Here is an 18,513-nt window from a genome sequence, read left to right as displayed (position 1 = left end):
TGGAACCGATGCAGGAGGACATAGACGAAGATCTCTGTATTTCGGACACAGAGATCGAAAAAGTCAGGAATAAGGGAAGGAAAAGTCGCTTAAAGCGATGATTCCACAGACTTCCGGGCTAATGCTGCTCCAAGTTTCAATATTGACATCCTTTTTTTTCTGTTTTTATTTATCTTTTACCCTTTTTAAACCCTTTTTATGAATTTTATATTACAATGGAATTGTAATGGATTTTATCGGCATAAGGAGGAGCTGGCTGTTTTAATAAATGATTTTAACCCTTTCTGTATATGTTTGCAGGAAACGCGTTTTAAAGATACAGACAAGGGATATTTAAAACATTTTAACACTTTTAGACTGGACGATACTAGTGGCCAACGAGCCCATGGTGGAGTTTCGGTTTTTGTCCGGGAGGCTCTTTACACCTCCCGAATAAATCTTAACACACCGTTCCAAGCGGTAGCGGTGACGGTGCACGCTCCCGAGGCGATAACGGTGTGCAACGTTTACCTGCCGGAGGGTGCACCCGTCACCCGTTTTAATCTAGAATCCCTTGTTCACCAGCTACCTCAGCCTTTTATTTTACTCGGAGATTTTAATGCTCACGATCGTCTATGGGGAAGCACCCCGGAACAGTGCAACCGCAGGGGACGTATTTTATCAAGTTTTATTGGTGATTTTAACCTTTTTTTACTCAATAACGGCGAGAAAACCCGTTTTAACTCTTATAGCGGCGATTCTTCCTCCATTGACTTGAGTATTTTATCGACTAGTTTGGTCAATAAACTCAAACTCTCTGTGCATAAGGATCTTAGTGGGAGCGATCACTTTCCCCTTTTAATCAAAAGGGAGCAAAATATAAACCCCGATTTTATTAGACCAGGCTGTTGGATTGTCCGGAAAGCTGATTGGCATCTTTTTAACTCAAATTTTAACTACGTGTGGGATAAAAACAACGACTGTGTAACAAACGTAAATCTTTTGACATCCAGCATCATTCAAGCCGCCGAAATTAGCATACCACGATCTCGAAGCATCCTTCCAAGAAATGCGGTGCCATGGTGGAATGAAACCTGCGCAGAAGCCATTAAAAAACGTAAGAAAGCTCTCCGAATTTTCAACAAGTATCCTACAGCAAATAATCTCTCCGCTTTTCGGCGACTAAGAGCGAAAGCGCGTCAGGTAATAAAGGACGCAAAGAGGATTTCTTGGATGAATTTTGTCTCCGGTGTCAACCACAGGACTCCACTTGCACAGGTATGGCGTAAGGTGAGGAGCATATCGGGTAGCAGCCAGCATCTAGGTATATCCTTCCTAGAAGTCGAAGGAAAGGTTATCACTTCTCCAGCTGCGATAGGGAACGTATTCGCCCAATTACTCGCCAAAGTGAGCAGCGACGAATGCTATGACCCTTCTTTTGCGATCCTCAAGAAAAGGCTCGAGAACGTCCCTATATCCTTTATGGAGCCTAAAACAACGGCAGACTACAATATGCCATTTACCATTTGGGAGCTGAAATCTGCCATCCATGACTCCCACGACACGTCCCCAGGACCCGACGAGATCCACAATGCCTTCCTCCGAAATCTATCGGAATCGGCGTTGCTGGAAATCCTTGAAACTTTTAATCAGCTCTGGGCCAATGGGGATTTTCCTCCGTCCTGGCGGGAGTCCGTCATTGTCCCCATCCCAAAACATGGAAAAGACCGAGCTGACCCGAATTCTTACCGGCCGATTTCTCTCACCAGCTGCCTGTGCAAGTTAATGGAGCGAATGGTAAATCGACGTCTCATTTGGTGGCTGGAGCGTCGAAAACTCCTCTCTAGGATACAATGCGGATTCAGACGGAACCGTTCCACAATGGACCACTTGGTCAGAATTGAAAATTTCATCCAAGAAGCCTTCCTTCTCCGCCAACACGTAGTCGGTGTATTTTTCGACTTAGAGAAGGCTTACGACCGGGTCTGGCGACGTAAGATTCTACGCGTATTACGCGAGTGGGGTTTTAGAGGCTGTTTGCCCATTTTTATACAAAATTTTTTAACCAACCGTGTTTTTAAAGTAAGGACGGGACAGTTGTTGTCAAATTTTTACCCTCTTGACAGCGGAGTTCCCCAAGGCTCGGTTCTGAGCGTGACGTTGTTCGCTATTGCGATCAACGACATAGCTCACTGCATCAAGGAGCCAGTGTTAGGGTCACTGTTTGTGGATGATCTCGCGATTTTCTGCAGATCATCTAGGGTCGTGAATGCATCGCGTATGGCGCAACTCACCATCAATAAACTTCACAAATGGACCCAAAATAACGGCTTCCTTTTCTCTTTGGAGAAAACAAAGTGCGTTCACTTTTCTCGCACTCGGGGCGTCCATGTAAATCCCACGTTACACCTAGGTGGTAGAAACCTCCCATTTGTGGAATCAGTCCGTTTTCTGGGGATGACCCTCGACCACAAACTCAACTGGAAGGAGCACATTAATTCTGTCAAGGTAAACTGTTTGAAGTCTTTAAACATTTTAAAGTTTTTAAGCCACGCATCTTGGGGAGCAGACCGCACCACCTTAATTTTACTTTACCGCACACTGGTGCGGTCGAAATTAGACTACGGCTCATTCGTGTATGCGTCCGCACGCGAGACGTATTTGAAAGCACTTAATTCAGTGCACAACGCAGGTCTGCGACTATGCACTGGGGCGTTTAGGACCAGCCCGATTCCCAGTATATATACCGACGCAGGCGAGCCTCCTCTATGTTACCGAAGGACCTGGCTTCTTTGTAGCTACGTTTCCAAAATTTTAGCAATGACGAGTCACCCATGTTATAGTTTACTTTTTAAACCCCGTTTTATTAATGTTTTTAACCGAAGGACTAAAGCAACCAGACCAGTAAGCGTTCGTTTTAACGATTTTATTCGCGGATGCGAATTCACGCTACCTGAAGTGTATCCTGTTTCATTCTCGGAACACCCCCCTTGGATTACTCCCACTCCGGTGGTGAATATTCTTTCACGATCTCGACCGAAGTCTTCCACAACTCCCTCGGAGTACCAGCGTTTGTTTGCCATGTTCCGATGGAATCACCCCAACCTTACCCCCGTTTACACTGACGGTTCGAAAGATAACTCTGCTTGTGCATGTGCAGTGGTCTCCCCTATCCACGGGAACATCAGAGCAAAGCTTCACCCGATGTGCAGTGTGTACACGGCGGAGCTTTATGCCATAAGGACAGCTCTAGAAGCCCTAGATGACCACGGCGGCTCCTTTGTGATATGCACTGACTCCAGGAGCTCGCTACAAGCCATCTCTGGCTTCTCACCCGTGCACCCGATCGTGCAAGAAATACACTCTCTCCTGCTGACCCTTTCGAGAAAGGGTTTGAATATCCATTTTCTGTGGGTACCGGGACATGAGGGGATAGCCGGGAATGAGATAGCAGACGCTATGGCCAAGGAAGCTCTGAATAACGAAGTTCTAGTCTCAACGCTGGTTCCCCACGAGGACTTACGAGCATCTCTAAGAAACGTGGTATTTGGAAAATGGAGGGAGTCATGGAGGATTCTAAATAATAACAAGCTCCGTGGCATCAAGGACACGGTAGCAGCGTGGCCCTCCTCAGCTCGTAGTAATCGCAGAGAGGAGGTAGTACTCACACGATTGAGGATAGGGCACAGCCCCCTGACCCATGCGTATCTCTTTACTGAAGAGAAGGAACCTCCCCAATGTGGGGATTGTAAATGTCCATTAAGTATTAGACACATCATGCTAGATTGTGTTAAGTACCGCGAAGCGCGAAGGCGAAATAATCTAGGGGGAGACCTAAAAACCCTTTTAGGAGACCACCCTACCAACTTAATCTGTACATTTCGGTTTCTCAGAGAAATAAACATTTTTAATAAAGTCTAATTATGTACACTTTCAACGAAGACATCAGATGCATTAGATTACTTTATACATAACAATTGTAATTAAATAGCACAGTAGTGGTGCAAAATGACCTTGCCGTCGACGCACCCTAAATCCAAACACTACTACTACTACTACTACGATGTGTGTTCGCTTTTGATAGTTTATCAAGGATAAGAAAAGCCTCGCGATATAGACGCTTTCCTCGCAAAATTTAAGTTTACACTGTCGGCATCATGGGATTCGTTCGTGATGCGCCAGCCCACGCCTTCGCCGCCAAATTTAAGGCCATTTGGGTTATTTTTGTCGCGGGAAGGTCAATACTGCTGGAATCGGCTACAATCGTAGAATCTGCTATTTGAATGACGACGCCACTCTTCGTAAGGATACCGATACTATGGGCCCTCCTCATAACACCGATGTGTCCCCATTGACTACATTATGATAGGGAAATCATAAGGTCCCCAAGATTCCCTTTGACTACATGCTCTTGGTGTGCTCCGGAGTTATGAGGAAGGTCGTCCACCTGATGATTTAACAGAATACACATCCAAGGTTAGCCCTTCGGTAATAAAGGGGAGGTTCGTTCAATTGTATTAGGCTCAACTATGTGGAAGTTATCACTCGAAAATGAAAAGGAGACTTCGTTGATTTCCACTAATTTATTTTGTCCGTACGACATGTTTCGAACCAAAGTAGGAAACCTCTTCCTGAAGGATAAATATAGGTGTGCATTCTATAACAGTGACAACCTCAAAAAATTTTTGGGGAATACGAAAGACAAAGTGCAACCTTTGGAAAGGAGTGGCGTTTATAAATGAAAATGCAACAACTGCAGTGAGACATATGTTGGGCAGACGGGTCGCATGCTCGTGAGAAGAGTGGCAGAACATAAGAGGTGCTACCTAAATTGCAATCTGGTGCAGTCCCATTTTGCGAAACATCTTTGGGAAGAAAATCATGAAAGCGACTTTGTACCGGAGATACTACATTTAGAGAAGAAAGGGAGGGAAGAGAGAGATTGAATTTAGAGAAGGAAGGGAGGAATTTGGACAAAAAGTCATGATCGTTTCTAATATTTTCTTCTTTTGTGAAACAGGAGAATACATATGGTCAAACCCTCACCCGTCTTCGGCTAGATTTTGTAGGGCTATGCGGATTCAGTGGGTCCAGGAAACGAAAGAGATCTCAAAAGCCGAAGAGAATTATGTACGCGACCAAATAAACAACCTTCAGCTCGCTAGTGTGGGCAATGTTGTGGTCAAATGTGAATTACTACTTATAATGATTAACGGAAAGGTAAGGTTTCTCTATCAACGTCAATTTTCACGCGGGAAATAATGGAGTATATATTCATAACTTTTTTGTTACAGGTTTGAGGTGCATTGACTGAAACGTTATGCTATGTTATGTTATGTAAACTGTATGAGATGCTATCTTTGCGGCGCAAAAATTTCAGACATGAATAATTTAAATAAAATTAAAAAAATGAAGGTGGACGAATCAAAATTTTCTTTTGGTTTGTCAATACTTCACTGCTATATAAGATTTTTTGAATGTCTTTTGCACATATTTTACCGCCTGGACATAAAAATGTGGAAGGTAAGATCAAAACGTATATACGTGTATTGCATCAGAGAAAAGTAAATGAAAATCTCCCAGCATAATTATTTTTACCTAAAACTTGAATCTTTACTGATAGGTTAAGTCAGCAGATGGATCTAAAATAGGAATGGAAAGAAGGAAAAAAATTGTTCAAAACGGATTCCGGTCCAGAATGGGTCTTATTGTTGATTGGCCTAAGCCAGGTTTTGGTACGACCAATGACGGGAATACTGCGAGACGCTACTTCGCAAATCCAGCACTATCGGCTGAAATTTCAGGTAAATTGTAACATTTTCTTCATTGATATGATAAGAGATACACGAAGCATTTTACTCCAAAAATATTCTAATGTAAGCAATTGGAAGTTGAAATTGAAAATTGTCAAAAGTTGATATTGATTGTAAATTCCATAAAATATTTTGGAAGTGGAAATAGTATTTTTACTTTAGGGAATTCACTTTGTCAACTTGGTGGGTTTTCTTAATCGTTAATCAGTTAGAACGTTATTATTGCGTGAGTTGGTAAATTATCAGTAATCGACAATCATAATCGAGTGCCATCTACAATTCTCTTCCAGGAATTTCAGAAGACCTAATTACCCGCTTCTCGGTAATTTTGAAAGCTGTCTCGACTGGAATTCGAGTAAATGATAATACTTTCTCTGCTTATTGCCTTAAAACCGCTAAAATCTATGTCAAACTCTATCCATGGTTTCATATGCCGCCAACTCTTCATAAAGTTTTACTGCATGGAGCGGAAATTGTGAAAAATGCCATACTTCCCATTGGACAGCTTTCTGAAGAGGCGTTGTAAGCCCGATACAAGGATATAAGAAGATATCGCGAAAAACATACCAGGAAAGTTTCTAGAATTGCCACAAATTATGACCTTTTCCATTGGCTTCTGCTTACGTCAGAGCCTTTTATTTCTTGTTCTGCGGGAGTTCCCCGTAAAGTAAAAAAACTTCCAGAGGAGGTGAAAAATCTTCTGGTTAAAAGCGAAAATATTTTAGAATATGAAGAGTCTTCATTCTCTGACTCAGAATAGAATTTAATGTGGTGCACCTTCGTTTTGAGAAATTTGCAATAAATATGTTTGTCAATGGTATTCATTTTTATTATTACGCTTCAATGACCAAAATTTCGGGTGTAAAAGACTCAACAGCAATTTTAAATCATCACTTACCTTATGAGTAGCTATTAGATAGCTTAAATATAGTTTACATGGAAGAAAATCTGTTTTCTCTTGATATTCCCGTATCAAATTTCACGTGCCCCTGGTAACTATGGTTCCCGCATAACTTCCCCCTATTTTTAAAATTTATTTCCCTCCTAAACAATGTTCTGGACTAAATCATCCTAAATATGTTTCATTGTGTCCATAAAATACTCAATTCACAAAAAGTTTAATTCATTTAGCAATACGTTAGACTGCAGTGATTTTTGCCCAGCTTTTTTCGATTTCAGCCCACTGTTTTCGATTTCAGCCCAGATAACTTAGGACGCGTCCTAAGTTATCAACATACCAAGAAACTTTGTCAGAGGGGCCTTTGCAATATTTAAGTCATCCAATTTGATAAGGGGACTGAGAAGTGGTGGTGATTTTTTTAATGTAGAACGGAGGTATTTTGATTTACTTCTGTTAATGAGAAGTTTGTTATAGGAATACCTTTTGTCCATATCACTTACTCAGGAGTTAACATCATCAATCAGTTCATTACAAGAATTAGAATGTATCAGACAATGCATCATCTGCATACAATAGGGGTATGTTCATAGATAGATAGTGGGGAGGATCGTTTATAAAAAAAGGAATAGGAAAGGACCAAGATTGGCAGTTTTTACAATGGGATAACGAGAGAATGTTGATGCTAGGACAGCTACCTTCCTCAAAGGACATGTGCTAAATAACATCTGGACAATGGATGTGATACAATGGAAATGACTGCCTTCAAAACAAAAATGGAGACCTCACCCAGCCGCATGACCACTTGTTAATTAGTCATTTTACTAATTTTAATAATTCAATGGTGTCTATTGGCAGCAGGAGTAAGGCATTGGCTCACCTACTGGGCGTACCCACTTTGGATTTTGGATACCCATTGTGAATGAAGGGCATGGGTAGTTGACAAAATTGAGCATTTAACTTATCTGCAATAGTTTGGGAATCAGATACTACTTCATCATCTAACATTATATCTAAGCCCCTTTCTTATGGAGTGGCTCTTGATCACATCCTAAGCGATCTTACTTTGTTATTTGATGCTGCAATGTAGCTTTTATTGGAATGTCTTTTTACTTGAGCAACCCTGTTTTGGAACTCATTTAGGATTTCAAAGCACTGAAGGAACAAGTGACTTTGTACGCAGTCACGCGCACGGGTGCAAAGTTAAATACACCAAAGGATGAAGTTCGCTATGAAAAAATATTTGACTTAGCCGGGATTCGAACCCGGATCTCCCGATTGCCGGTCAGGCGTGCTACCAGTTACACCACCAAGCCATCTCCTCAGAGCGAACTTCGGGATGGGTTTTTCCGCGTTCGAATCCCGGCTAAGTCAAATATTTTTTTATAGCGAACTTCATCCTTTGGTGTATTTAACTTTGCACCCGTGCGCGTGACTGCGTACAAAGTCACTTGTTCCTTCAGTGCTTTGAAATTCGTCGCCGCAGACCAGCGGAAAATAAGGGTTTTTCTCCCCGACAGTGGCTTAGTAAGCACGACCCTCGCCACATGTGCCACAGTGTGGACTTGTGACGTCAACATCTTGTTCGGTAAAACCCATCCCGAAGTTCGCTCCGAGAAGATGGCTTGGTGGTGTAACTGGTAGCACGCCTGACCGGCAATCGGGAGATCCGGTTTCGAATCCCGGCTAAGTCAAATATTTTTTCATAGCGAACTTCATCCTTTGGTCATTTAGGATTGTTTTATACTCTGACTTAAAGTTAAAATCCTGAAACTCGCATTTTCTATGCAGGCCATGCCGTTCTTGGCTTGCAATAACTAGTTCATTACAAAATAGTTTTGTTATTTTAGTCTGCTTCCTTTTTATTGCCCGTTTATAGAAAAAGGTGTATTAAAAGGTACTTTGAATACATTCATAAAGGCAAAAAATTTGGTTACATGCCATACCTCTTTCATGACTTCTGAGAAAGGGCAGAGGAAAATTCATCTTGATAGGATTTCATTTATTGTAATCTATCAAATTTAATATCACCAAACAATAACAATTGGATGACATTAGTTTCTTATTACATTGAAAATTAGTTCAAGGAATTGTGAAAAAAATAATGAACAAAAATTTATCCAGACATTGGCAAAAATTACAAATCTTTACCACTTCAGTAAAACTGTCAATAGTTTTCCTTGTTAGAAACATCTTTGTGAGTAATACAAAGCAAAAAATGGCACCGGTTAATGTATGTGTTGTAGATTTATTGGTCCGTTATAATACATGGTCTTGACAATCTCCCAACAACATCTCCCTTCCTTTATAACAAAATAACTTTTAATAAAAATATAATGAACCCAACAACATTCTTGGAAATAATACATAATACATACATATGAGGATTTAAACACAATTAAGGATACTCTGAGTCAGAGTACCTTTTAGGGGGCTTAACAAGTCGACCCGACCTAGACCTGTTAGTCTTAGGTGTTGATAGTTGTTGGTCATCCTGTCCTTCCCTTGAAACCTGAGAGCTCATTCCTTGTGCACTGATTGTGGAAATGATTTCGAGCTATTATATTTTAGCCTCAAATGATGGCGGTTTCTGCGATAGATAGCTCCATCAGGTGTCCTAAGGTAATATGACCTGGGGCAGTTTTCTGTTACAGCTGTAATGACAGCTGGATGCCAATAATCATTTGGAAATTTTTTGAAGTATATATGATCCCCAGCCTTTAATGTGGGCAATTCTTTTGTTCTCTGATTAGCATAGGTTTTCATGGAAGTTCTTTGCTTTTTAATGCCCCTTTGATATTCTTTAAACGTCACTGTCTTCGGTTGTAAATTTTGGAGAGAAATAGGCAAATTAAATCTTAACTGACGGCCCATTAATAGTTTTGATGGTGAAGGTAAATTGGTTTTAGCAGTGGTCCTATAATGAAGCAAGGCTAGATAAGGATCTTTGCCTTCCTCGTGACTCTTTAATAGGATACTTTTTGCTATTTTAACAAAACTTTCAATTTGGCCATTAGATCTTGGATAGTAAGGACTTGTGGTAACATGCTCTATTTCCCATTCAGAAAGGAATGTTTTAAATTCTGCTGAACTAAACGGAGGGCCATTGTCACTAACCAGATACACTGGGATTCCATGGCGAGCAAAACTTGACTTGAGTAGGGTGACCACTAAGGATGCAGTATATCCTGCTTTTAACAATGCCAACTCAAAGTACTTAGAACAATAATCTCCAATTACTAAGTACGTCAAACCTCTAAAAGACAATAAATCGACTCCAACTCGTTCCCAGGGAAATTTAGAAATGGGGTAATTAACAATTGGTTCATGGGGATTATGACACCGGAATTTGGCACAAATTTCACATTGACTGATTAAATTTTCTAAGTCTAAGTTCATATTTGGCCAGTATATTATGCCACGAACTAAACTTTTAGTTTTAATTAGCCCTTGATGACCCAAGTGGACTTTTTGTAAAAGTTCATGGCGTAAGGCAGCAGGGACAACAAGACTGGATCCTCTAAAAACTAAGTTACCTGCTACATTTATTTCAGAGCGCATATTCCAGTACGGTTTAGCACACTGTTCCACTTTCATTTTTGAGCTTGGCCAGCCTTCATAGTAATATTTTTTGAGTACTGACAATGTTGGATCATCATTTGTTACAGCAATAAATTCTTCACGTTTTTGCTCAGACATGGCTAGATTATTTAACAACAAATTAATATGGACTTCCACATCCTGTTCAATGTCAGTGGCTTCAGTTTCAGGAAGAGGAGCCCTTGACAGTGCATCAGCAATAAACATATATTTACCAGGAACATAAATAACTTTTAAATGATAGGACTGAAGTGCCAACATCATTCTTTGCAGGCGACTAGGCACATCTGCCAATGGTTTTTGAAACAATGTCACCAAAGGTCTATGATCTGTTTCAACATTGACCATATGTCCATAAACAAATTGATGAAACTCCTGACAACCAAACTGAATAGCATACAATTCTTTTTCAATTTGTGCATACCTTTGCTGGCTTTCTGTAAGACTCTTTGAAGCATATGAAATTGGTTGACCCTTTTGCAATAGAACAGCTCCAACAGCAGTGCTAGAAGCATCAACTGACAGTGTGATTGGTAAATTAACATCAAAATGTCTAAGCACTGGAGCAGTAGTTATAATTTACTTTAATCTATTAAATACACTATCATAATTTGAATCCCAAGTCCAGACAACATCTTTAGCAAGAAGTTTTCTAAGTGTTTAAGATTCTTTTGCCAAATTATTTAAATAGGGACTTAAGTAAGTAACCATACCAAGAAATCTTTTCAATTCTTTAGGATTCTGTGGTCTAGGCATTTCACATATGGCCCTAACTTTAGAATTATCTGCCCTCATGCCATTCTCATCAAAAATATGACCTAGAAAGTTTATTTCCTTGACTCTGAAATGACATTTTGATTTGTTCAATTTAAGATTAACTTCCTTAGCCCTTTGAAAAACTCTTTGAATTCTTTCAGTATGTATACTTTCATTTTCTGCCCACACCAAAATATCATCTGCATAAACCAAAACACCAGGGATATCAGAAAATATTTCTGTCATGATCCTGCTAAATATTTCTGGTGCAGAATTAAGTCCATATGGCAGCCTCAGAAATTTATACCTGCCAAAGGGGGTTTGAAAAGCACATAAATTAGAGCTTTCTGGTTCCAATGGTATCATCCAAAAGCCTGAATAAGCATCAAGATGAGAAAATACTTTAGCACCCTTGAGTTTATATCTTACTTGTTCAATAGTTGGCAGAGGATAATGAGACCTCATTAATGCCCGATTAAGATTACGAGGATCAAGACAGATCCTCAACTGCCCAGACGTTTTTTCTACTATTACAATTGAGCTTACCCAGGGTGTTGGGTCAGATACCTTTGTTACCACTCCCAGCTTTTCCATTCTCTGTAACTCATCTTTGAGCCTTGAGTATAAAGAAAATGGCACCTTCCTGAGAGGCTCAACCTTGGGTGGTACATCAGAGTGCATATTTAGAGTACATTTGTATGGGAGACATCCCAAACCCTGAAAAAGGTCAATATTTAAGCAATAGTGAGTCAAATGTGACACTTCGTACAAATATATTAGAATTAGAGGTCATTAAAACTCTCTTGATTAGTCCCAACTCTTGACATGTTGTGAGCCCTATAACAGAAAAACATGGTTGGTCAGCAACCACAAATTTAATTGACACAACCCTTGCAGGAACAAGTACACATTTTAAATTAACTATTCCCCTGACTTTGACCTCACTACCCCCAAATCCACTTATTCTAATTGATGTTTGTACAATATTAGACTCGGCAATATTTAACATTTTAAATGTTTCGTAGGATATGACATTCGTCATGGCACCAGTGTCCAAAATAAATGGAACTTTAATATCATTGATCATTAGTTCTATTTGCCAGGCTGGCGATAAAACATTATGACACATCACAGGTTTGTCATCGTTTGACTTTGATTCATTTTGGCAATTGATGATACCCAAAAACAAAGAATTATTTTGATCGATAGAATCGACCGTCACAGTTTTAATAGTGTCACGAAAAAAACAACATTTTGCATAATGACCCTTTTTAGAGCATACTCGACACTGAACCTGTTCTGCTGGACACTTGTAGCGATGAACTTGACCACACTTGGAGCATTGAGTCTGCCGCGGCGATCTGAGCAGCTGCCGCCCGAACGGCTGACGTTGCTGCGCATGCGCGGGCGTCTGCGTATTTCCCGTGGACCGTGCCGTTGCTGAACTCTGCGTGGTCGTCCGACGTGATGGTGCACCGGGGCGCGAACGTTGAACAAAGCTTACATCAGCCACTTCCAGTTTTTCCGCATCTCGCTGTGACGACAGAATGACTTTGGCGAGATTAACTGTCTTTGAAAGATCGAGGTCTGGCTCTTGCAGTAGCTTCTCTCTAACCACATGATGTCGCCGATTCATATTTAGTATAAATATGTCCTTTACCAGCGACTCTCGCAAATTACCGAACTCGCACGTATGACTCAGATTTTGCAGGTCAGTCAAATATACATCGATATCATCCTGACCTTGTAGTCTTGAAAAACATTTATATATTTGCATAGTCAGGTTCTTTTTTGGCAGAAAATGGCTATTAAATTTTCTCACCAATTCATCAAAAGTAACTTGTGATCTGTCCACGTTGAAGGAGTTAAAAACCTCCAACCCGTAGGGGCCAATGTAGTGGAGTAATAATGCCACCCGTCGTTCTTCCTTTTCTGACACGAGACCGCTGGCAATTAGATATATTTCGAAAGTTTGAAACCAGTGTTTCCAATTCACTGCGATATTGCCCTCTGTCTCCATCGGACGCACGTGGCCTGACATGCCGATCGTAGTCTGTGATCGCGGTTGAACACCCGTATTTTATTCAAGCCGGTCGGATTCGTCGGTTTTTGGCATTTCGATCTACTTTTACTTGAAACATAACAGTCGTAGCACAGACTTAAAGAAACCATGTTGTAGATTTATTGGTCCGTTATAATACATGGTCTTGACAATGTAGTCACCACAGAAAGACTGCCGGTTTCTGTACAGCAAACAACACTCTACCACAAGTGGCAGCACCGACACATATGTGGCGACATCTATACGACATACATACAACAGTATGATCTAATTCTTTAGAATATGATAAATATCAGGATAGTTTGAGAGTCAGTTGACGCCCTCAGGACGATGGCAGTGTCAGCCATTGAAATGTTGGCTTTGGCTAATCCCCTGCCCCAGTAGAGACCCAAGAAGACCTCACTGGCACAGGTTACATAACAATGCTTTTTTCTATGCAGTTATTTTAATTTTTATATAAATACTATTAAAATATTTCATAACATTATATTAAATGTGCAGGGGTTGAAACAGATGCTGTCCAAGAGGTGGTAGTAATAATAATAATATCGTCTTTATTTCACAAGCGAATTTAGGACTAGATAGTCCTCTCTTACAATTAACTTGTTTAACAATCACATACATCCATGTCCTGGATGGTGGTCAAACCACCCAGGCGGGATTCGAACCCGCGACCTCTAGGTTAGCAGTCGGGGACTTTACCCCGGCGCCACCGAGGACGGCTAATAGTGGGTGCAAATATGCCAATAGAGGTGGCAGAAGCACCAGGTGCTTCACCAAATCAAAATGCAAGGAGGGTTGTGCCTCAGAGGTGACTCTCCAAACAATTCTCAGAGGCCAGAGAGAGTTTAGAAGAACTTGCCTCCAGAAATGATGATAATATGGAGGTTGGTAATGACCTTATAATTGGATCTGCGCTGCCACAAAAATTATACCTTTCAATTGTTATATTATCAATCATTTATTTTGTCTCCGTTTAGAGAATAGCCATGGCCTTGGAGAGTCAGGCAAAGGCTACAAAAAGCCTGGCAAGTATGGAGGAGGCTGGATTGAAGTAAATAGGAGGCTAGCCTTGGCGTTGGAGGAGCATACAGCCTCCACCAAGGAATTGACGGAGGCCTCAAGGAGGCTAACAGAAGCGTTAAATAAATTCAATGCTGAGTAACGTGTTAATAATAAATGGCAATAGCATTTACCTAAATTTGGAATGATTTATTTTACTTCCGTGAAACTTGTTCTGTGGGGAAAGAATTTTTTGGAACCAAGGTAGTTAGGTGTAGTGCCTTTATGGCTAGATATCAAGATTAGATGGCAATGATTTTTTTAAGGAACGTTATAAAATGGTTGTTACATTGATTATAAGCAGCCATGGGAATCAGACCCTAATTCCTAATTTTCTCAATCATTCCTTATAACCTGTCACCATCCGGTAGGTCTCTGTATTTCTACTGCATCATCCGTTGCTGCACACGTAGGGCAATGGCTCGTGGATTTTCTCCTTGTCTAGGAACATCAGGCATGATGTCCCTGAACAGCATATTGGTGGGTTAAAACTTCATCTTTATTTAGATAGATTGATTGATTGATTGATTTATTAAGTCACCGTAAGCATTTGCATTATGCATGGCTTTGTCAAGGATGTTACATGTATTACACAATATGAATGGAGAAACAATGCTCAAATAACAAAACTATATAAAAAAATATAAATACATACAGTTTACAATTTTTTTTGTGAACACATTTCAATTACACACTTAAATTTTTTACATAAAAAAAATAGTCTTCGTCTACCAACACGTTCATTAGAAATATTAGCTAAACAAAACATACCAGAAGAACAAAGACCATGGGCAATTATTAGGGTATATGAACCACTTAATCCCCAATAGCTTATTGTTATTAAACCACCAATTACAATTCCTATATGAGCAACGGAAGAATAAGCAATTAAAGACTTTAAATCAACTTGACGTAAACAGATCAAACTAACTGGAACACCTCCAATAATTCCTATATGTTCAGGTTCAGCACGCAAGTTGTGATGGATGCGTATGTTGTGTAGCACTGCACATGCATCAACCATTCTACCAGCAAAAGCAGGAGCGTACATTAGAACGCGTTGATAAGACATACATCTCCATGTGCCCTTAAACACTCCAAAGAATCTTTCAACAACATTCCTTGCCCTACAAAGATCCCCAATATACTGGTATTGCCGTGTACCTGGGGGATAATCATTCAATGGAGTCATCAGCCAAGGCTCCAATGGGTATCCTGCATCACCTGGAAGTCAGATATTTGTTTACTGTACAAAAAATTACAAAACACTGCATGGTGATACAGTAAGAAAAGACACACCTATTAACCAGGTGTGCCTCTCACCCTGGTTAAACTTTGTTTCCATAACACGTCGAATGGGGGAGACACTCCAGATATATGCATCATTTCTGGCTCCAGGGTATCTAGCGTTAATATTGAGCACCTTCATTTGAGGGTCAACAATTATTATTGTAAATTGTTTGAAATTAATTAGGAGATGCAAGTCATCAGTAACATGTGGAAATATTTTCCAAATTACAATGGGAAAAGTTGGTAGCAAGAAATCTTGAATGTAACAGTAATGTTCTACTTACAGCTTGCACATTGAGGCTATGATTGTGATGGTGATTAACAAAAGCATCCTCATGTTCAGCTGGTGCAAGTATATTCACATAAGTACAATCAATGGCCCCTATGGCTCCACAAAAGGGCTGTGGAGCATTTTGAAATTTCATGCGTGCAGCCTGACGCTCTTCACTAGTTACAGGGAACTTCACCCACCGTCGTAACATATGTTGGTTTATTAGATCTGTCACTACATGGAGGACCGCCCCTGTCCGATTGTGGATTGTCCATCAGGCAACTATATTGGGATTTTATATTGGAGAAAGAGAAAAATAAATTAAACGTAATGTGATCCTAGTTTTCCTATGCAAAATGAGTTGCTATTGTTGGGAGTGCAGTAAGACGCAGGATGCCATAGGACTGCTAGGGTTTATTGCAGCACGACAAAATACATAGACACATATCAAAATGGTAACCGGAAGTAGTAGTGTGGTAAAAACAAAAAACACATTAAAACCAAGTAGTGAAGGGGATAATGGGAAGTGGACAAAAGAAGGTCACATGTTTAGCAACATATTTAAATTCCACAACACTCCCCCTTAAACATGAGACAGTCCCAGTAATTTAACACATTTGAAATGCTTAGGTTTTGGTGTACCTTTAGTTAGTATATCAGCCATCATATCATCAGTGCAGACATACTGTAAGTTAATCTTTTTACTGTTTACCATTTCACGTATAAAATGAAATCTAATATCAATGTGCTTAGTTCTGCTGTGATATACATCATGGATGGCTAAGTTTTTAGCACTTTGATTGTCATTGAAGAGAACAGGACAGTTTTGACAGTCAAAATTTTCAGAAAGAACAGAATTTAAATACAATGCTTCTTTAGAGGCTTCTGCCCCGCACGGGGGGAAGAGAGTAATCTCTTCCTTTGGGGAGCCGCGCCCCCACGGACCCAAGCCCACCGAGGAGACAAGCTCGTTAAAAAACCCCGTCGCTCGCTCGGATAGTGTCCAGACAGCATGTGACTCTGCTGTTCTGAGTAGCCGTAACATCTGGCGTCCAGAATCACCCACGAGTTTGCCGTGCGTGGAGACCCGTACAAGGGGGAGAAGGGGATCCTGGTGGGTGAGTTCTCCGGCACCCAGCTGGGCGTCGGAAACCCGGTATGGGCCGAAGTTCAATACCCCACTTCGGCCCTGGATTCCCCGAAAAACGGGCGGCCGAGAAGAGCCCAGCTCGGTCAATCGGCTCCTGGCGGCTGGGGAGCTTGGCGGCTCCTTCCGAGCGTACGCCAGGACGGGTATGCAATAAACCCTAGCAGTCCTATGGCATCCTGCGTCTTACTGCACTCCCAACAATAGCAACTCATTTTGCATAGGAAAACTAGGATCACATTACGTTTAATTTATTTTTCTCTTTCTCCAATATAAAATCCCAATATAGTTGCCTGATGGACAATCCACAATCGGACAGGGGCGGTCCTCCATGTAGTGACAGATCTAATAAACCAACATATGTTACGACGGTGGGTGAAGTTCCCTGTAACTAGTGAAGAGCGTCAGGCTGCACGCATGAAATTTCAAAATGCTCCACAGCCCTTTTGTGGAGCCATAGGGGCCATTGATTGTACTTATGTGAATATACTTGCACCAGCTGAACATGAGGATGCTTTTGTTAATCACCATCACAATCATAGCCTCAATGTGCAAGCTGTAAATAGAACATGACTGTTACATTCAAGATTTATTGCTACCAACTTTTCCCATTGTAATTTGGAAAATATTTCCACATGTTACTGATGACTTGCATCTCCTAATTAATTTCAAACAATTTACAATAATAATTGTTGACCCTCAAATGAGCTTGTTCTCTGCATGCATTAACCACTACATTAGACAAATGAGGATTACCAAAGGTGATATTATCATTCGCAGGCACTTCATCAAGGATATACAATCCATTAACTAATGACCCTGAAATTCTTACTTCTCCTTCAACATTGAAATCATCCCTATGATACACTGCACAAGCTTTTGACGAAAAAACAGAAATCAATCCTTTTTCAGATAATTTGGAAATGGACATTAAATTAGCAGTTAAACTAGGAATGTGCATTATATCACTAACAATTTTTGTACCATCAGCAACAATTACCTTAAAGAACCTGACCCTTTAGCATGAGAAAGAGTGTTGTTAGCGACAGCCACTGGTATTTCAGTAATACTTTCATGGTAATCAACAAATATCTTACAATCCTTCGCCATATGGTTAGTACACCCAGAGTCCATTATCCAACCTGAGTTCGGAATTCCAGCACTAACAAGTAAGTGCCGCAGAAAAAAGTCCGATGATTTCAGGTTTTTTCTTGTGACCGTGGGATGTAAATTTGAATTCCCCATCTTGCTGATGTTTGTTCCTCTCATCCGCTCTCTTCTTAGCATAACAGTCCGCCTTTTTGTGTCCGACTTTATGACAAAAGCCGCACTTGTACGACGGTTTCTGATGTCTCGCGAATGCTGGCTCTCGTGGTCCTCTGTGAACCGCCAATGCTGCATCACCGGGAGTATGCATGGCCCGTCTGCTCTCCTCCGCTAGAAGTCTGGACTTGACGAAATCTACGGTTAGATCTTTGCCGGAGTGATCCAACGCCATAGCCATAGGCTCATACGTCGGAGTTAGTTTCGTCAGCATCATTGCACCAACCAACTCATCCGGTAATTCTAAACCCAAGTCCTTCAACCTCTGGGAAGTGCTCACTAGGTCAGTAATATATTCTGACATGCCACTAT

The 18,513-nt window shown here is 40.7% G+C and overlaps 1 long non-coding RNA gene across 1 annotated transcript; it reads left to right on the top strand.

Annotated features, from left to right (window-relative positions):
• The first annotated feature begins 4,052 nt into the window (after window positions 1-4,052).
• On the top strand, window positions 4,053-6,496 carry LOC124174027. Its single transcript, XR_006868842.1, has 4 exons — window positions 4,053-5,199; window positions 5,274-5,502; window positions 5,603-5,783; window positions 6,083-6,496. It is a non-coding gene; the product is annotated as an uncharacterized LOC124174027 (long non-coding RNA).
• The last annotated feature ends 12,017 nt before the right edge of the window (window positions 6,497-18,513 follow it).

This window comes from Ischnura elegans, chromosome 2 (assembly GCF_921293095.1).
Source record: "Ischnura elegans chromosome 2, ioIscEleg1.1, whole genome shotgun sequence".
Taxonomy (NCBI): domain Eukaryota; kingdom Metazoa; phylum Arthropoda; class Insecta; order Odonata; family Coenagrionidae; genus Ischnura; species Ischnura elegans.
This window is presented reverse-complemented; position numbering and strand designations above follow the sequence as displayed.